Consider the following 21,351-nt stretch of genomic DNA (forward strand, 5'->3'; position numbering starts at 1 on the left):
TATTAGGCAGGGCTGGGAGATCCATTGTGGGGTTTGAGGACCAGCCCTTCACATCAATGCAATGAGAAAAGCGAGAGAAACTAAATTGAGGAGAGTGAGCACCTTGATGCAGAAATGGTCCTCAGCCATCAGCAGTTACTGCTTATTACAGAGTGAATAGAGAAGACCAAAGCAAAAAAAGGCTGTATAACTGAGCACTTGGGGGAAGAAAAAAAACACATCGAGAGATCGACATTTGAAAATAAAGACTTCTGTGCAAATCTCTCGGTTTCCCCAAGATGTTGCACTGTCATCAGATTTGGCAGCCTTCTGTTATAAAAGTAAAAGCGAATTACTGCGGATTTGGAATCAGCAACAGAAACGGAAATGCTGTATAACCTCAGCAGGTCTGACAGCATCTGTGGAGAGTCATCCAGACTCAAAGCGTTAGCTTCGTTCTCTCTCCACAGATGCTGCCAGTCCTGCTTGAGGTTATCTAGCATTTGCTATTTTTGTGGCAGCCTTCTTTCCACACGGACACAGCGGGCCTAGCAGTGCCTGCCGAGCCGCATTTCACCCACAGATTACTAACTGAAACGTTCCCGACAGAATAACTTGGGTGTTTACAGTCCTAGCTTGCAAACCAAGTCTCCGGTGGCCTGGTGGAAGAGGATTTTCGTCCAACTCGTTCCTCTCATAAGATATTTGTATCGATGCACTTTGGGAACGTGCCAACACACTGTGATGTTGCGGCAATACACTCCTGTGGTATCCCTAATTATTCACCATAAATTGCTCCCAGCACTGCTCCAAGTCTGACAACTGTCACTATTTCACCACAAGAGTAAAGTAGTTAAAATTACTCTCACTTTATAATCCAACCTTAAAAGGAACAAGTCTGTAACGAACGGTATTGCTGATTGTTCGTCCACAGCTCCAGGCATTGTAATACATCAATGATTACATTTTTCTGAAGCTTGAACAACACTGTTAAGTGCACCAGGGCAGCAACACTTCAGAATCAGCTCAGCTGCCTACCTTTTTGATCATGGGAGTACGTTCGAAGGGTGGTTAAGTGCAGAGGTGGGAGCAATCAGCAAAGAACTGGCAGGCAAGATGTCAAAAGAAAAAAATTTCAAACAAAGTTGCAGGTTGTACAGTCCTGGAGGCTGCCCCTCAGAGGAAAGGGTTCACGGAAAGGTAGTTGCAGGTTCAAGTTGCGCCTGTTGCAGCTCCTGGGCAGCACAAGTGATTAGCACTGTGGCTTCACAGCGCCAGGGTCCCAGGTTCGATTCCCTGCCGGGTCACTGTCTGTGCGGAGTCTGCATGTTCTTGTGTCCGCGTGGGTTTCCTCCGGGTGCTCTGGTTTCCTCCCACAGTCCAAAGACATGCAGGTTAGGTGGATTGGCCATGATAAATTGCCCTTAGTGACCAAAAAAGGTTAGATGGGGTTATTGGGTTATGGGGATAGGGTGGAAGTGAGGGCTTAAGTGGGTCAGTGCAGACTCGATGGGCCGAATGGCCTCCTTCTGCACTCTATGTTGTGTGTTCTGTCCCTGTGGCCATCGAATAACAAGTTAACACTTAAATGAGGTCGTGTTTTCGTGCAAACACCTTGTACAAGCTGCAGTGTAGAGCCCTCTCAACCAAACACACAGCCAATCAAAAACAAAATCAAATTCCATTCAACTCCTGCATATTCAAAGCTACTTTCCCAGGAGCTGGTGGTGCTCCAGGCCTTGAACAGATACACAAGCTTTGTGGACACAATACAAATGCACAAGTGTTTTCACTCCACGAGCTGACACAGGTGCATACCAAAACGTGAATACCAAAACACCAATGGGTCAAAACACAGTGCACATTCAACACATTGCAAAACGTCAATAAATAGATAGCTTTGGATGATGCAGCTCCATGGACCATTGGGAGATTATTGGCACACTTGTATCTTTGAGCAAGCACATCATTTTAAAGTTGTTCACGGTCTGACAACAGAGACAGACAGATGCACAGATTCCGGGCACAATTCTGACGACGGGCTGATTTCAAAGCTGGACCAGTCCCACGCCGGCATACATACTCACACCTCCTGTGGCATAACGTTGATCAGTCACCTTGCTAACCCTGTGGGGAAACAGGTCAGCACAAGCCGTTCTGTCCATATCAGACTGATTGCAGCCAGCCCACCAGAGAAATACTAAATGAAGCATCGACAGCTCCTTAGTGGGAATTTAAGAGGAGTAACCATATATTTTTGCAGTAACAGAGCAAGCATATCCTTCATTGTCAATGGAGGCAAAGATTTAACTTCACTACTGATCGTCTTCTGAAGTTCACCAGCCGCCTCTCCTTGCACCTCCAATGAAGCATCTTTAATGACATCCTACAACACATCCCAGATATTAAGTGGTACTGAATTAATTCATGATGTGGAGATGCCGGCGTTGGACTGGGGTGAGCACAGTAAGAAGTCTTACAACACCAGGTTAAAGTCCAACAGGTTTGTTTCAAACACGAGCTTTCGGAGCGCAGCTCCTTCCTCAGGTGAATGGAGAGGTATCTCCATTCACCTGAGGAAGGAGCTGCGCTCCGAAAGCTCGTGTTTGAAACAAACCTGTTGGACTTTAACCTGGTGTTGTAAGACTTCTTACTGAATTAATTCAAGCAGCGCACACGGACATTAACACTTGCATGGTATAAAATTCTCAGCCTTGCAGGACAGGGCATCGAATTATTTACTATATGCAACACAATGCATTGAATGATGTAGAATTGACAGGCCTTTCAACCCAACTTGTGTTTCGCTCCACAAGGGCCTCCGCCACTCGGGCAACATATTCTCTATTCCCTTCCACAAGTACGTAACTCACTCCCCCTTAAATGCAACAATGCTATTCACTTCAACGATTCCATGTTGCAGCGAGTTTTACATTTAAACCCATTTCCAAATGCGACACTGAAAAATTTGTCTTACACACCAAAGAATGGGGGGGAAAGGCAATGAAATGGCCCCAAAACACAAAATAACAGAGCTGCAATATCTGAAGGTCCTTCAGCACTCTCTGAATGAAATTGTACAGTTTTCATAGAATTTACAGTACAGGAGGCCATTCGACCCATCAAGTCTGCATCGGCCCTTACAAAGAGCACCCTACTTAAGCCCACATCGCCACTCTATCCACGTAACCCAGTAACCCCACCCAACCTTTTCTGGACACTAAGGGGCAATTTAGCATGGCCAATCTACCTAACCTGCACATCTTTGGACTGTGGGAGGAAACCGGAGCACCCGGAGGAAACCCACGCAGACACGAGGAGAACGTGCAGACTCCGCACACTCAAGTCGGGAATCGAACCTGGAACCCGGGAGCTGTGAAGCAACTATGCTAACCACTCTGCTACCGTGCTGCCCACAAATCCACACTTGCTGAGTCCACACTTGGGACGGCTCTACTCAATTTTGGTCTCCACATTTAAGGAAGGATTTGCTTGTATTGGAGGCAGTGCAGCGAAGGTTCACTAGATTGTGGTTACTGGGATGAGAGGGGTGTCCTATGATGAGAGGTAAAATTAAGACTCTGCACCTCTGGAATTTAAAAGAATGAGAGGTGATCTCAATGAAACATACAAGACTCCGAAAGACCTCGGCAGGGTCAACATTGAGTGATTCTTTTGTTGGGGAATCTAGCACATTGGGACAGTGTGTCAGGATAAGGGCTCGATCATTTAGGGCCAAGCGGAGGAGAAACATTTCCACTCAAAGGGTTGCGATTCTTTGGATTCTTTACCCCAGCGAGTGTGGATGCACCATGACTGAATATATTTAAGGCCGGGATTTACAGATTTTTGGCTTCTAAAGGAATCAAGGATATGGACAGCAGGCGTGGAAGTGGTGCTCAGGCCAATGATTAGCCAGGAGCGCATTGAATGGTGCCATATAGTCAACTCCTGCTCCATGTTCTTAACAACAAGGCTCTCAGCTCCAGCTTGAATTGCAATCGACCGTTGAAATTCCAGTGTTTATTCACCAATTAAACGTTGCAGCCTTACAGAAACACATGCATAGCCTTACAGAAACACACGCATACACCGTCAGCAGAATAATGAAATAAAATGAAAATCGCATATTGTCACGAGTAGGCTTCAATTAAGTTACTGTGAAAAGCCCCTAGTCGCCACATTCCGACGTCTGTTCGGGGAGGCTGGTACGGGAATCGAACCGTGCTGCTGGCCTGCTTGGTCTGCTTTAAAAGCCAGCGATTTAGCCCAGTGTGCTAAACCAACGTATTGTTCTATTAAATGGTATAATGCTCCAGTGCAACGTCCAGCTGACAATTTATGGGATTCACCAGCAGTTTATAAAGCTGATGCATGATGAAATTCCTGCCCATCTCCACTCCTCGACCATCCTGGCTGGCGTGTTTGTAATGTGCACAGTCTGTGTCACAATTCCACATCACTGGCTCAAACCTTGAACTGGTAAATTAGATAACAAAGCAATTGCTTGGGAGAAAAGCAGCTGACTAAACCTTTAGCGAAAACGCCAAAGAACGTATCAATACAGGAGACGCCCTGAAACTCCAGGATAGCAAAACCTTAGAAGAAAGTTGCAGTAATCAGATGGTTCAACTTTAAACACGGAGTATTGTTGAATAAAAAGAGACATGCCGACAAAAGTTTTTGACTTGCACGCATCAGGTACAGATGCAAGAATATCAAATTTCAAAGGGAACAATACTGCATGAGAAAAAGGGTGCTGACTGGTTAACAAGTTGACTGTGATTGGTTAATTCAACATCATCTCTTTTATCAGCAATACTTTAAAACCCTTGTGATTTTTGTCCGCAATAATCATAATTACAACAGTATCTTTGTATTTATTTAATGCTCCGCACCTGCAGAAAAACAGTTTCCGAGCCCTTTAAAATGAGGAAACACACGGTGTGTGGGAAATGGGGAAGGGAGATGGAGCAGCGAGTTTGTGGAACTAAGTTCATGTTCCAGAGGAAGGGTTACGAGGAGGTTTCTAAAGCAGGGGAAGAGTCTGGCAAAGGTGAACAAAGTAGAAGGCAGGAGCACTGCAGCCTAAACAGGAAGTCAACAATAGTGCAGAGGAGTTATAGACACCATTGTTAGACATGTGGTCCAAGTATTCATTTCCACAAATGACAGTATGAACCCTTTCAGGATCGTCAGGATCTTGTACGTTTCGATAAAATTACATTTTACTCTTCTAAACTCTTGTGGATATAAGCCTAGCCTGTCCAACCTTTCCTCATAAGACAACATTTCTTGTGTTGGTCTGATAAATTTTCTCTGAACTGCTTCTAATGAATTTACATCCTTCCTTAAATAAGACCAATTACTGTACACTGGACACCAGATGTGGTTTCATTAGTGACTTGTACAACCGCCCCACATTTATATTCAATTCCTCTCGCAATAATCTATTTGTTTTCCCAATTAGTTGCCATATCTGCATACTAGCCTTTGTGGGCCGTGCCCAAAGACACCCAGATCCCTCTGAATCTCAGAGCTCTGCAATCTCTCACCATTTAGATAATGAGCCTCGTTTTTATTCTTCCTGTCAAAATGGACAGTTTGTCCACATTGTACTCCGTTTCCAGAATATTGGCCCACTCGCTTAACATACCCGTGTCTGCTTGGAGCCCCCTTATGTTCTCTTTAAAACTTACTTTTCTGTCTATCTTTGTATCGTCAGCAAATATGGCAACCGCCATACTGCTGCCTCACAGCGCCAGGGACCCGGATTCGATTCGGGCCTCGGGTGACTGTCTGTGTGGAAGTTTGCACTTTCTTCCCGTGTCTGTGCGGTTTCCTCCAGGTGCTCCGGATTCCTCCCACAGTCCAAAGATATGCAGGTTAGGTGGGGTTAGGGGGATGGGGCGGGGCTTAGGCCTTGGTAGGGTCGGTGCAGACTCGATGGGCCGAATGGCCTCCTCTGCGCTGTAGGGATTCTAAGTTATCCAAGTAATTTACCTAAATTGCAAAACATTGAGGCTCCAACACGGATCCCTGTACTGGTTATAGGCCATCTGCTGGAATGGTCTGTAACATGGGAGAAAACACCTGACTTTGGCATCTTGGACTGCATGGAGTGGGGAGTTGTTATTGTGCTCAACTCGAACAACAGGAATAGCGTCTCCCTGGCCAGGAGAATGCAAGGTAAACCAACGAGGAACAAATTCAACAAAACATATCATGGCACGTGGAGAGCAGCGGCAGGAGAGGTACATCATTTGAGCAAGGCAACGCACTCAGGGATAACTCAGATAAAGCCCAAGTACTGCTTGCAGGACAGAAGCCTCGACCCTGCCGAAGATGTACTGTCGCTGATTAATTTATACCTGACTCCCATAATCTGCTGGAAGAGACCGATTTTACAAGTTTCATAATGAATGATTTGGTAAGTTGATAGGTTTGATAAGTAAATGCACGTGAATTATATTCACTTCTATTAGGGACAGCATGGTGGTGCAGTGGATTAGCACTGCGACCTCACGCGCCAAGGTCCCAGGTTCGATCCGGCTCTGGATCACTGTCCGTGTGGAGTTTGCACATTCTCCCCATGTTTGCGTGGGTTTTGCCCCCACAACCCAAAAGATGTGCAAGCTAGGTGGAATGGTCATGCTAAATTGACCCTTAATTGGAACAAAAATTGAATTGGGTACTCTAAATTTTAAAAAAAAAAATTCACCTCTATTGTGCAAGCCGTTTTCTAACTAAAATTAATGAACGTAGCTAAAACAGTGTAGTGTTATGGTTCCGGATCGGAACCCCCAGTTTTAGTTAAGATTCTGGATTAGAACCCAACTATCTGCATTTGGCAAAAACCGAGGGGAAATGTTACTGCACGACAGGGGTGATGACAGTGGCCAGTGGAGAACTTTTATATTAAAACAAACCTTAATTAGAACACAAAATTAACCACATCAGCAACAAAGAAATAGCTTCCTATTTAATAGGCTATTTCTTTAACATCTTAATTTGCTTCCTGAAACCTGCCTCTGCACTCCAATTAAGCAACCCATCTATTTCAAATACCACTTATATATAAAGTTGACAACGAGGTTTTATTTCCTTAACTTGGTACAGAGTCCTAGAGAGAGAAACCTTTTTTTAGAGCACATTGAAAATCTTCTGCTCAGCTTCACATCCTGGGAGCAACTCCTTTGCCCAGACAGACCTGGCCCATCCCATTAGCTACGTCAGCTGCTCTCAAGGCACACAGCATTCTTTTGCCTCTTGTTACAAGATGTACCTTAATTGGTTTAGCTAGGCTCAACCGATTCCAACATTACATTAGCTCTCCATCTGCAAACAGGTAAAATGGCTTTTAATATCTATTAGCAAAACACTTCCACTGCAAACATCACTGATTGCCTCACTTTTAATCACAGCTCTCGCAGACATACTGCCTGCCTGTCAGCATTTTAACCCAGGTTTTAATAATATTACTGTAAAATGACAATTTCTTATATCTATCACACAAGTCAGTAATTTCTATTGGCCAAGATTGTCATGGTGTTGAATGCAGGACTGAAGAATTTACTAAAATTCACAGAGATATTTGAAAGCTGAGAATCTGGAGATGGGCACTGAAGCATGTGGAATGGGCACATTACTGGGCAATTCAGTGTAGCACTCAAGTGTGCCAGCTTGCTTTGAAGCCTTTTCACAGCCTGGTATGGCAACAGCTCGGCCCAAGACTGTAAGAACCTACAGAGTCGTGAATACAGCCTAGTCCATCACGCAAACCTGCCTCCCAACCATTGACTTTGTCTACAACTCCCGCTGCCTTCCACAAGTCCCAAAAGACATGCTGTTTGGTAATTTGGACATTCTGAATTCTCCCTCAGTGTTTCCGAACAGGTGCCGGAATGTGGCGACTAGGGGCTTTTCACAGTAACTTCATTGCAGTCCTAACGTAAGCCTACTTGTGACAATAATAAAGATTATCAGGGCAGCACGGTGGCGCAGTGGGGGCACTGCAGTCTCATGGCGCTGAGGTCCCAGGTTCGATCCCGGCTCTGGGTCACTGTCCGTGTGGAGTTTGAACATTCTCCCCGTGTTTGTGTGGGTTTCACCCCACAACCCAAAGATGTGCAGGTTAGGTGCATTGGCCACGCTAAATTGCCCCTTAATTGGAAAAAACGAATTGGACATTCTAAATTTATTTTAAACAAATAAAGATTATTATTATAAATCCATGGTCTCCGACACCCTCTTGGAGCTTAGTACCTGAAGGAGGAGCAGCAGAAGACAGCCAATATTACAGAGATGAACAAAACCAGTTTTAATCAGGGTGGAAGCTAGCATGACAAAGGCTTTGCATTTCTGGCAGGGTAGTTGATGGAAGATTATTTTATTTACATATAATACGAACAAAGGTGCACAAAGAGTGCACAAGAGAGAAAGTCACTTCTTACTGCTGCACATCTTCCTGGAAATCTTGCTTTTCCAATGGCAGCAGAATTAGTAAACTCCAGCTGACATTCAGATGCTCTCTGCCTGTGACTAAATCCAAAGTGGTTCAGCCAGCATAAGTAGTGCTTAGTGACTTAATCCAAATTTGCAAAGTCAGGTGGGGTCGTTTTCAGGTTTGTAAAGGCGTGGCTAATTTTGCCATTTGTCACAGGAGAAAAATTAAGCAGAGATGCCAACGTTTGCTGGTTTCGAGATGAACTTTTACCAGGTACCAGCAGCAGAATGCGGCAAGAACCAATACATGATTTTTTAAAAATACTTCACATAAGACTGGGTACAACCACAAAATTGACGAAGAACCTCCAAAGCTCCCTCAATTTGAACAGCCATCCCACAAGACTGTATGCCGTAGGAGCAGATGTAGGCCATTCGGCCCATCGAGTCTGCTCCGCCATTCAATGAGATCATAGCTAATCTGATACGATAATCCTCAATTCCACTTTCCCACCTTATCCCCATAACCCTTGATTCCCTCACTGATTAAAAATCTGTCTATCTGAGCCTTGAACATACTTAACGACCCGGCCTCTACAGCTCTCTGCGGTAAACAATTTCACAGGTTCACAACCCTCTGGAAGAAATTCCTCCTCATCTCTGTCTTAAATGGGCGACCCCTTACTCTGAGACGATGCCCTCTGGTCCTCGACCTGCCACAAGGGCAAACCTCCATAGACATAGAATTTACAGTGCAGAAGGAGGCCATTCGGCCCATCGGGTCTGCACCGACTCTTGGAAAGAGCATCCTACTTAAGCCCACACCTCCACCCTATCCCCATAACCCAGCAAACCCACCTAACATAGAACATACAGTGCAGGAGGCCATTCAGCCCTTCGAGTCTGCACCGACCCACTTAAGCCCTCACTTCCACCTGATCCCCGTAACCCAATAACCCCTCCTCGCCTTTTTGCACACTAAGGGCAATTTATCATGGCCAATCCACCTAACCTGCACGTCTTTGGACTGTGGGAGGAAACCCACGCAGGCACGGGGAGAACGTGCAGACTCTGCACAGACAGTGACCCAGCAGGGAATCGAACATGGGACCTTGGCGCTGTGAAGCCACAGTGCTAGTCGCTTGTGCTGTGGTGCTGCCCAAACCCAAGAGCAATTTACCGTGGCCAATCCACCTAACCCGCACATCTCTGAACTTTCAGCATCTGGTAACTTTGCAAAAATGCAAACGAGTGCAGAGCAGTGCTCCAGGCCACTGGAACATGCCTGGAAACAAAGTTAATCCTGGAACTTTACCAACAGCAATAAAAAAAAGAATTCACACACAGGATCAAATACAGTGCATATCGTACATTGAAAAGAAGTATAAATAAATAAACCCTTGAACTTTGGCCTCACCAATAGAGTCACACTCAGCATCAAGAGGAAACAAGTAAGAAATTACCCACAGAAAACAAGGACGGAAAGGGTTGCCAGAGATGTTTATGCAACAGCGATGTGGAAAAAGTTTTCACTCAAACAAAAAAAGGATTTGCATTTAGATAGCACCTTTCACAACAGCAGTATGTCCCAAACCACTTTATCGCAAGCGAAGTCTTTAAAGACAATCACTGCTGGAATGTAGGAGATGCACCAACATATATGGACGCGGAAAGCCCCATCACAATGTGAGAATGACCAGATGATGTGTTTTTCAGTGATGTTCAAACAATCATAGAATCCTTACAATGCAGACCATTCAGCCCATCTAGTCTGCATCGACCCTCCAAAAGAGCACCATACTTATGCCCACTCCCCCACCCTATTCCCATAACCAAACCTACCCTTTGGGCACTAAGGGGGCAATTTAGCATGACCAATCCATCTGACCTGCACATCTTTTGACTGTGGCAGGAAACCGGAGCACCTGGCGGAAAATCACGCAGACTTGGGGAGAAAGTGCAAACTCCACAGTCACCCAAGGCTGGAATCGAACCCGGGACAACACCCGTGTCTCAGTGTGATGCACTCTCAGAAGAGGGGAAGCTTGCAACCCCATTTGGGAACCTGCATTTCAAACCTAGGACACAGCTTAACCTCTCACCTGAAAGATTGTACCTCCCGACAGTGCAACAAACCCTCGGCACTGCACTGGAATGTCAGCCAGATTTTTATTCTACATGGATCAAAAAATAGCAAAGCAATTGCAATGATACTAGAATTGTGGCACAGTGGTTAGCACTGCTGCCTCACAGCTCCAGGGACCCGGGTTCGATTCTGGCCTTGGGTGACTTTGTGGAGTTTGTACATTCTCCCGGTGTTTGCGTGGGTTTCCTCCGGGTGCTCCGGTTTCCTCCCACAATCCAAAGAGGCGCAGGTTAGGTGGATTGGCCATGCTAAATTGCCCTTAGTGTCAAAAGAGGTACAGGTTAGGTAGACTTACGAGGTTAGGGTGGGGGAGTGGGCCTGGGTAGAGTGCTCTTTCAGCGGGTCGGTGCAGACTCGATGGGTTGAATGGCCTTCTTCAGCAACATAGGGGTTATGTGCAGAGGAATAATGGGAAATGATCGATGTGGACGTTGCAGTCAACTTCCATTCGTTTTATCTTGAAATAGATCAGAGTTTCAAGTTTGAATTAAGCAATTCAAAAGCAAACAGAAATCATTTACTAAAAACAAGCAAATTAGCAAACAAATCCAACTGAGCAATATTAGTATTCTTGCATACTTTATACCTTCTCAAGGCCAATTAGGGGTGGACAATAAATGCTGGTTTAGCCAGCAGCACCCACATCAAATGAAAGAATAAAAAAATAACTTTATTTTTTAACTGCCAGCAGTCACCCAAGGACTCATCCAACTGCTCAATGTATCAAGCAGAACCCCTAATGGTTAGACACAGCATTCCAATAAGTCAGCAACCCAAAGCATCTCCTTGATCCAGCGGTCAGCAATCTCATAAAGGCACCTTGCAAAGCAGAAACCCGCATCTGGGACACACCAATGGGAGTGGCATTTGGGTACATAACTGCAGGAGGACGATCGATCGTAACATAGAACATAGAACCGTACAGCACAGAACAGGCCCTTCGGCCCTCGATGTGGTGCCGAGCAATGATCACCCTACTCAAACCCACGTATCCACCCTATACCCGTAACCCAACAACACCCCCCCTTAACCTTACTTATTAGGACACTACGGGCAATTTAGCATGGCCAATCCACCTAACCCGCACATCTTTGGACTGTGGGAGGAAACCGGAGCACCCGGAGAAAACCCACGGACACACGGGGAGGACGTGCAGACTCCGCACAGACAGTGACCCAGCCGGGAACCGAACCTGGGACCCTGGAGCTGTGAAGCATATATGCTAACCACCATGCTACCGTGCTACCCTAGCTGTCCAGTAACCTGGACACAATCAGCAGGAGGGGTTTAAAATCTGGGGATTGAGACCACATGGACACCTGAAAAGTCTCTGGCAAAGGGAAGGGAAGGCACAGGTGGGGATGGTGGAAGGGAGCATTGGAACCTAACACACAGCCTTCAGGGGAACAGACAGCATCGAGATCAGAGGCAAGTGCCTGAGGAGTTGGGGAAGGGACAGGAAACGGGAACACAAACCTCGACGGGCATCGGGATCACAGAAAACATCTCAGCAGGGGTAAGAGCGCATATGGACTGCGGGGACGGGGCGGGGGGGGGGGGGGGGGGGGGACATGGTAAATGGCACAGCGAAGCATGTCGATGAAGAAGGTTAAGGGCACATGAACCCGAGGCACCATCACCAGCAACAAGCACAGCATTACACAAATCTAAAAGTTCCACAAGCAGCGATATAACTGACCAAATTGCCTGTTTTTGGAGCTGATTGCAGGATAAGTGATAGCCTAAAAACTAGCAGGAATTTGGGTTCTTTGTCAAATAGCGTTATGTTGCATCCAAAAAGGGCAGAGGGGGGGCCTCATTCTCAACTCTCATCTGAGAACGGGAACCTCCAAGTGGGCAGCACTCCCCCAAGTATTGCCATGCCAGATGACAAGCTTGTGACTCTGGGGTGGGCCTTGGGCCTTCTGACTCAGACGAGGAGTGTCACCCATTGAGTCAAAGACTAACAACCTCAAAGGAGGGTGGGGGGGGGCGCGGAAAGAGGGAAGCAGAGTGAGTACATTCCAGAGTTTGGTGCCTCTGGGCAGGGTAAGGCACAGTTAGCAGGTGTGGCGTGGTGCAGAAGGCGACACGATCAAGGTGATGGGGCAGAGAAGGAGAGGTCGGGGCGGGGCAGTAAGAGCTGCGAATTGGTGAGGGAATTTAAAGCTGAGGCACTGTACCAGGTGGATCAGCTTGCGGGGTGGGGGGTCAGCCAGAGGCGAGTGGGGGGGGGGGGGGGGGGGGGGGGTGTCAGCCGGGGGGGGGGCAGGAGAGGGGGGGGGGAACCAGGAGAGGGGGGGGAAACCAGGAGAGGGGGTGGGGAAACCAGGAGAGGGGGTGGGAAACCAGGAGAGGGGGGGGGGAAACCAGGAGAGGGGGGGGGGGAAACCAGGAGAGGGGGGGGGGAAACCAGGAGAGGGGGGGGGGGAAAACCAGGAGAGGGGGGGGGGAAACCAGGAGAGGGGGGGGGGAAACCAGGAGAGGGGGGGGGGGGAAACCAGGAGAGGGGGGGGAAACCAGGAGAGGGGGGGGGGGGGAAACCAGGAGAGGGGGGGAGGAAACCAGGAGAGGGGGGGGGGAAACCAGGAGAGGGGGGGGGAGAAACCAGGAGAGGGGGGGGGGGAAACCAGGAGAGGGGGGGGGGGGGAAGAAACAGGAGAGGGGGGGGGGGGGAAACCAGGATGAGGGGGGGGGGGAAACCAGGAGAGGGGGGGAACCAGGAGAGGGGGGGGGGGAAACCAGGAGAGGGGGGGGGGGGAAACCAGGAGAGGGGGGGGGGGGGAAACCAGGAGAGGGGGGGGGGGGGAAACCAGGAGAGGGGGGGGGGAGGAAACCAGGAGAGGGGGGGGGGGAAACCAGGAGAGGGGGGGGGGGGGAAACCAGGAGAGGGGGGGGGGAAACAGGAGAGGGGGGGGGAAACCAGGAGGGGGGGGGGGGGAAACCAGGAGGGGGGGGGGGGGAAACCAGGAGGGGGGGGGGGGGGAAAACCAGGAGAGGGGGGAGGGGGAAACCAGGAGAGGGGGGGGGGGAAACCAGGAGAGGGGGGGGGGGGGAACCAGGAGAGGGGGGGGGGGGAACCAGGAGAGGGGGCGGGAGGGGGAGGGGGAAACCAGGAGAGGGGGGGGGGGGGAGGAACCAGGAGAGGGGGGGGGGGGAGAACAGGAGAGGGGGGGGGAGAAACCAGGCGAGGGGGGGGGGGAAACCAGGAGAGGGGGGGGGAAACCAGGAGAGGGGGGGGGGGAGGAAACCAGGAGAGGGGGGGGGGAAACCAGGAGAGGGGGGGGGGGAAACCAGGAGAGGGGGGGGGGGAAACCAGGAGAGGGGGGGGGGGGAAACCAGGAGAGGGGGGGGGGAGGAAACCAGGAGAGGGGGGGGGGGGAACCCAGGAGAGGGGGGGGAACCAGGGTGGGGGGGGGGGGGGGAAAACAGGGGTTGGGGGGGGGGGGAAACCAGGGGTTGGGGGGGGGAAACCAGGGGTGGGGGGGGGGGGGGAACCAGGGGTTGGGGGGGGGGGAACCAGGGGTTGGGGGGGGGAAACCAGGGGTGGGGGGGGGGAGGAAACCAGGGGTGGGGGGGGAAGAAACCCAGGGGTGGGGGGGGGGTGGGAAGAAACCAGGGGTGGGGGGGGTGGGAAGAAACCAGGGGTTGGGGGGGGGGGGGAAAGAAACCAGGGGGGGGGGGGGGAAGAAACCAGGGGTGGGGGGGGGGGGAAGAAACCAGGGGTGGGGGGGGGGGGACCCAGGGGTGGGGGGGGGGGGGAACCAGGGGTGGGGGGGGGGGGGGAACCAGGGGGTGGGGGGGGGGGAGAACAGGGGTGGGGGGGGGGGGGGGGGAAACCAGGGGTGGGGGGGGGGGGGAAACCAGGGGTGGGGGGGAAACCAGGGGTGGGGGGGGGGGGGGAAACCAGTGGGTGGGGGGGGGGGGAGAAACCAGGGGGGGGGGGGGGGGGGGAGAAACCAGGGGGGGGGGGAGGAAACCAGGGGTGGGGGGGTGGGGTATAAACAGGGGTGGGGGGGGAGGAAACCAGGGGTGGGGGGGGGGAGAAACCAGGGGTGGGAGAAACCAGGGGTGGGGGGGAAACCAGGGGTGGGGGGGGGGGGGAAACCAGGGGTGGGGGGGGGGGGGAAACCAGGGGTAGGGGGGGGGGGGAAACCAGGGGTAGGGGGGGGAAACCAGGGGTAGGGGGGGGGGAAACCAGGGGTAGGGGGGGGGGGGGAAACCAGGGGTAGGGGGGGGGGGGGGGGAAACCAGGGGTAGGGGGGGGGAAACCAGGGGTAGGGGAGGGGGGAACCAGGGGTGGGGGGGGGGGGGGGACCAGGGGTAGGGGAGGGGGGAAACCAGGGGTAGGGGGGGGGGAAACCAGGGGTGGGGGGGGGAAACCAGGGGTGGGGGGGGGGGGGGAACCCGGGGTAGGGGGGGGGAAACCAGGGGTAGGGGGGGAAACCAGGGGTAGGGTGGGGGGGGGAAACCAGGGGTGGGGGGGGTCAGCCAGGAGGATTGGGGAGGGGGGGGTCAGCCAGGAAAGGGGGGGGGGGGGTCAGCCAGGAAAGGGGGGGGGGGGGGTCAGCCAGGAGAGGGGGGGGGGGGGTCAGCCAGGAGAGGGGGGGGGTCAGCCAGGAGAGGGGGGGGGTGGGGGGGGTCAGCCAGGAGAGGGGGGGGGGGTCAGCCAGGAGAGGGGGGGGGGGGTCAGCCAGGAGAGGGGGGGGGGGTCAGCCAGGAGAGGGGGGGGGGGGGTCAGAACGAGGGGGGGGTCAGAACGAGGGGGGGGGGTCAGAACGAGGGGGGGGGCGGGGGGGCGCAGACCGAGGGGGGGGGGTGGGGGGGCGCAGACCGGGTGGGGGGGCGCAGACCGGGGGGGGGGGGGGTGGGGGGGGCGCAGACCGGGGGGGGGGGGGGGGGGTGGGGGGGCGCAGACCGGGGGGGGGGGGGCGCAGACCGAGGGGGGGGGGGGGGGTGGGGGGGGCGCAGACCGAGGGGGGGGGTGGGGGGGCGCAGACCGAGGGGGGGGGGGGCGCAGACCGAGGGGGGGGGGGGGTGGGGGGGCGCAGACCGAGGGGGGGGGTGCAGACGAGGGGGGGAGGTGGGGGGCGCAGACCGAGGGGGGGAGGTGGGGGGGCGCAGGACCGAGGGGGGGGGGTGGGGGGGCGCAGACCGAGGGGGGGGGTGGGGGGGCGCAGACCGAGGGGGGGGGGTGGGGGGGCGCAGACCGAGGGGGGGGGGGCGCAGACCGAGGGGGGGGGGGCGCAGACCGAGGGGGGGGGGGGTGGGGGGGGCGCAGACCGAGGGGGGGGGGGGGGGGGGGGGGCGCAGACCAAGGGGGGGGGGTGGGGGGGGCGCAGACCGAGGGGGGGGTGGGGGGGGCGCAGACCGAGGGGGGGGGTGGGGGGGCGCAGGACCGAGGGGGGGGGGTTGTGGGGGGGCGCAGACCGAGGGGGAGGGGAGGGGGGGCGCAGACCGAGGGGGAGGGGGGATGCAGACTGAGGGGAGGGGGGGTGCAGACTGAGGGGAGGGGGGGTGCAGACTGAGGGGAGGGGTTGCAGGACTGAGGGGAGGGGGGGTGCAGACTGAGGGAGGGGGGTGCAGACTGAGGGGAGGGGGGTGCAGACTGAGGGGAGGGGGGGTGCAGACTGAGGGGAGGGGGGTGCAGACTGAGGGGAGGGGGGGTGCAGACTGAGGGGAGGGGGGGTGCAGACTGAGGGGAGGGGGGGTGCAGACTGAGGGGAGGGGGGGTGCAGACTGAGGGGAGGGGGGTGCAGACTGAGGGGAGGGGGGGTGCAGACTGAGGGGAGGGGGGGTGCAGACTGAGGGGAGGGGGGGTGCAGACTGAGGGGAGGGGGGGTGCAGACTGAGGGGAGGGGGGGTGCAGACTGAGGGGAGGGGGGGTGCAGACTGAGGGGAGGGGGGTGCAGACTGAGGGGAGGGGGTGCAGACAGGGGAGGGGGGTGCAGACAGGGGAGGGGGGGTGCAGACTGAGGGGAGGGGGGGTGCAGACTGAGGGGTGGGGGGGTGCAGACTGAGGGGGGTTGGGGGGGTGCAGACTGAGGGGGTTGGGGGGGTGCAGACTGAGGGGATTGGGGGGTGCAGACTGAGGGGTGGGGGGTGCAGACTGAGGGGGGGGGGGTGCAGACTGAGGGGGGGGGGGTGCAGACTGAGGGGAGGGGGGTGCAGACTGAGGGGAGGGGGGTGCAGACTGAGGGGAGGGGGGGTGCAGACTGAGGGGAGGGGGGGTGCAGACTGAGGGGAGGGGGGGTGCAGACTGAGGGGAGGGGGGGTGCAGACTGAGGGGAGGGGGGTGCAGACTGAGGGGAGGGGGGGTGCAGACTGAGGGGAGGGGGGGTGCAGACTGAGGGGAGGGGGGGTGCAGACTGAGGGGAGGGGGGGTGCAGACTGAGGGGAGGGGGGGTGCAGACTGAGGGGAGGGGGGGTGCAGACTGAGGGGAGGGGGGGTGCAGACTGAGGGGAGGGGGGGTGCAGACTGAGGGGAGGGGGGGTGCAGACTGAGGGGAGGGGGGGTGCAGACTGAGGGGAGGGGGGGTGCAGACTGAGGGGAGGGGGGGTGCAGACTGAGGGGAGGGGGGGTGCAGACTGAGGGGAGGGGGGGTGCAGACTGAGGGGAGGGGGGGTGCAGACTGAGGGGAGGGGGGGTGCAGACTGAGGGGAGGGGGGGTGCAGACTGAGGGGAGGGGGGGTGCAGACTGAGGGGAGGGGGGGTGCAGACTGAGGGGAGGGGGGGTGCAGACTGAGGGGAGGGGGGGTGCAGACTGAGGGGAGGGGGGGTGCAGACTGAGGGGAGGGGGGTGCAGACTGGGGGGAGGGGGGGTGCAGACTGAGGGGAGGGGGGTGCAGACTGAGGGGGGGGGGGGTGCAGACTGAGGGGAGGGGGGTGCAGACTGAGGGGAGGGGGGGTGCAGACTGAGGGGAGGGGGGGTGCAGACTGAGGGGAGGGGGGGTGCAGACTGAGGGGAGGGGGGGTGCAGACTGAGGGGTGGGGGGGTGCAGACTGAGGGGGGTTGGGGGGGTGCAGACTGAGGGTTGGTGGGGTGCAGACTGAGGGGTGTCGGGGGTGCAGACTGAGGGGGGTGCAGACTGAGGGGGGGGGTGCAGACTGAGGGGGGGGTGCAGACTGAGGGGGGGGTGCAGACTGAGGGGGGGGGTGCAGACTGAGGGGGGGTGCAGACTGAGGGGGGTTGGGGGGGTGCAGACTGAGGGGGGGGGGGTGCAGACTGAGGGGGGGTGCAGACTGAGGGGGGGGGGGGGTGCAGACTGAGGGGAGGGGGGGTGCAGACTGAGGGGAGGGGGGTGCAGACTGAGGGGGGGGGGGGTGCAGACTGAGGGAGGGGGGGGTGCAGACTGAGGGGAGGGGGGTGCAGACTGAGGGGAGGGGGGTGCAGACTGAGGGGAGGGGGGGTGCAGACTGAGGGGAGGGGGGGTGCAGACTGAGGGGAGGGGGGGTGCAGACTGAGGGGAGGGGGGGTGCAGACTGAGGGGGGGGGTGCAGACTGAGGGGAGGGGGGTGCAGACTGAGGGGGGGGGGGTGCAGACTGAGGGGTGAGGGGGGTGCAGACTGAGGGGAGGGGGGGGGTGCAGACTGAGGGGAGGGGGGGGTGCAGACTGAGGGGAGGGGGGGGGTGCAGACTGAGGGGAGGGGGGGTGCAGACTGAGGGGGGGGGGGGTGCAGACTGAGGGGGGGGGGGGGTGCAGACTGAGGGGGGGGGGGGGTGCAGACTGAGGGGGGGGGGGGGGTGCAGACTGAGGGGAGGGGGGGGTGCAGACTGAGGGGATTGGGGGGTGCAGACTGAGGGGAGGGGGGGTGTGCAGACTGAGGGGAGGGGGGTGTGCAGACTGGGGGGAGGGGGGGTGCAGACTGAGGGGAGGGGGGGTGCAGACTGAGGGGAGGGGGGGTGCAGACTGAGGGGAGGGGGGGTGCAGACTGAGGGGAGGGGGGGTGCAGACTGAGGGGAGGGGGGGTGCAGACTGAGGGGAGGGGGGGTGCAGACTGAGGGGAGGGGGGGTGCAGACTGAGGGGAGGGGGGGGTGCAGACTGAGGGGGGGGGGGGGTGCAGACTGAGGGGAGGGGGGTGCAGACTGAGGGGAGGGGGGTGCAGACTGAGGGGAGGGGGGGTGCAGACTGAGGGGAGGGGGGGTGCAGACTGAGGGGAGGGGGGGTGCAGACTGAGGGGAGGGGGGGTGCAGACTGAGGGGAGGGGGGGTGCAGACTGAGGGGAGGGGGGGTGCAGACTGAGGGGAGGGGGGTGCAGACTGAGGGGAGGGGGGGTGCAGACTGAGGGGAGGGGGGGTGCAGACTGAGGGGAGGGGGGGTGCAGACTGAGGGGAGGGGGGGTGCAGACTGAGGGGAGGGGGGGTGCAGACTGAGGGGAGGGGGGGTGCAGACTGAGGGGAGGGGGGGTGCAGACTGAGGGGAGGGGGGGTGCAGACTGAGGGGAGGGGGGGGTGCAGACTGAGGGGAGGGGGGGGTGCAGACTGAGGGGAGGGGGGGTGCAGACTGAGGGGGGGGGGGTGCAGACTGAGGGGAGGGGGGGTGCAGACTGAGGGGGGGGGTGCAGACTGAGGGAGGGGGGGTGCAGACTGAGGGGAGGGGGGGTGCAGACTGAGGGGAGGGGGGGTGCAGACTGAGGGGAGGGGGGGTGCAGACTGAGGGGAGGGGGGGTGCAGACTGAGGGGAGGGGGGGTGCAGACTGAGGGGAGGGGGGGTGCAGGCTGAGGGGAGGGGGGGTGCAGACTGAGGGGAGGGGGGGTGTAGACTGAGGGGAGGGGGGGGTGCAGACTGAGGGGAGGGGGGGGTGCAGACTGAGGGGAGGGGGGGTGCAGACTGAGGGGAGGGGGGGGTGCAGACTGACACATGGGGGGGTGCAGACTGACACATGGGGGGGGGTAACTCACTCCAGCCGCCCTCCCGGTGCCTGAAGCACCAGCCCGGGCCTTGGAGCTCCAGGCCCTGCCCACCCACAGACCGACCCACCCACCCACCGGCTGGCTGGCTGGCTGGCAGGCCTCCTCTCCAGGCCCACTCCCCACCAACCCGGCGGCCGCTTGCTTACCGTCAGAGGACGCTGCCCGCCTGCAATCGGCCTCCCGCCCCGGGCGGACACCGCGATCTCTTCCTCGCCCGCACTCAGGCCAGAGACGTGGCAACTGCGCCGGCGCCAACTCTGCGCCCCGCCCCCCTCTGCACCTCCATGACCAGCGGGCGGGGTGGTTGCCGCCCTCTTTGTAAAGGCGAAACAAGTCGGCGCGCTGCCGCCAGACCCGACATCTTGGTAAAGGTTAGGCGGGTCGGTGCCATCTCGCCAGACCCGACATCTTGGTAAAGGTTAGGCGGGTCGGGTCGTTCAATCTGGACCCGCCATCTTTGTAAAGGTGAGGCGGCCCAATGGGTGGAAGGGAAGGATGCTTGCTGTCTGCAGTAGAAAGCCTAAAAAGTGCATTCCCAAAGGCCTGATGTGGGATGAAAGACTGAGTTATAGGATGGTCCTGTCATGATGTGCAGACATGCACATAATAGAACATAGAACAGTACAGGCCCTTCGGCCCTCAATGTTGTGCCGAGCCATGATCACCCTACTCAAACCCACGTATCCACCCTTTACCCGTAACCCAACAACCCCCCCCCTTAACCTTACTTATTAGGACACTACGGGCAATTTAGCATGGCCAATCCACCTAACCCGCACATCTCTGGACTGTGGGAGGAAACCGGAGCACCCGGAGGAAACCCACGCACACAGGGGGAGGACGTGCAGAGTCCACACAGACAGTGACCCAGCCGGGAATCGAACCTGGGACCCTGGAGCTGTGAAGCATTTATGCTAACCACCATGCTACCCTGCTGCCCCCTGCTGAGATATAAACAGGCAGCTAATGAACACAGAGAACAGGACATAACCAATCAGCAGGCAGAACACTTTTTAAAAAGAAATTTAGTACCCAATTCATTTTTTCTCCAATTAAGGGGCAATTTAGCATGTTTTATCCATCCACCTATTGAATCACACTCCTGACTTGTGCCTTGTTGATAATGGACAGGCATTGGGGAGTCAAGAGATGAGTTACTCCCCACCAAATTCCCAGCCTCTGACCTACTCCTGTAGACACCGTATTTATATGACTGGTCCCAGTTGCAGCTCCTGTTAGACCGCTTGACGGCTCTGGAGCTGCGGATGGACTCACTTTGGAGCATCCGCAATGCTGAGGATGTCGTGGATAGCACGTTTAGGGAATTGGTCACAACACAGGTGAAAATTACTGAGGGAGATAGAAAATGGGTGACCAAAAGACAGAGCAAGAGTAGGAAGGCAGTGCAGATGTCCCCTGCGGTCATCTCCCTGCAAAACAGATATACCGCTTTGGATACTGTTGAGGGAGATGGCTCACTCGGGGAAAGCAGCAGCAGCCAGGTTCATGGCATGGTGAATAGCCAGCTGTCATGGTGCACTTGGGAACCAAACGGGATGAGGTCCTGCAAGCTGAATTCAGGGAGTTAAACTAAAAAGTAGGACCTCAAAGGTAGTAATCTCAGGATTGCTACCAGTGCCATGAGCTAGTCAGTGTAGGAATGTCAGGATAGATAGGATGAATGCGTGGCTTGAGAGATGGTGCAAGAAGGAGGGATTCAAATTCCAGGGGCATTGGAACCGGTTCTGGGGGAGGTGGGACCAGTACAAACGGGACGGTCTGCACGTGGGCAAGACTGGAACCGATGTCCTGGGGGGGGGGGGGGGGGGGGTGTTTGCTTGAGCTGTTGAGGAGGGTTCAAACTA

The 21,351-nt window shown here is 55.9% G+C and overlaps 1 protein-coding gene across 3 annotated transcripts in view; it reads right to left on the reverse strand.

Moving 5' to 3' along the window:
* sec31b (SEC31 homolog B, COPII coat complex component) overlaps nucleotides 1–19,749 on the reverse strand; it is a 109,383-nt gene extending 89,634 nt beyond the window's left edge. For all 3 annotated transcript variants that reach the window (XM_038782697.1, XM_038782698.1, XM_038782696.1), the window contains exon 1: nucleotides 19,633–19,749. The gene's annotated coding sequence lies outside the window, so the exon portion shown is untranslated. The remainder of the gene's footprint in view (nucleotides 1–19,632) is intronic.
* Nucleotides 19,750–21,351: the final 1,602 nt, after the last annotated feature.

This window comes from Scyliorhinus canicula, chromosome 22, assembly GCF_902713615.1.
Source record: "Scyliorhinus canicula chromosome 22, sScyCan1.1, whole genome shotgun sequence".
NCBI lineage: Eukaryota > Metazoa > Chordata > Chondrichthyes > Carcharhiniformes > Scyliorhinidae > Scyliorhinus > Scyliorhinus canicula.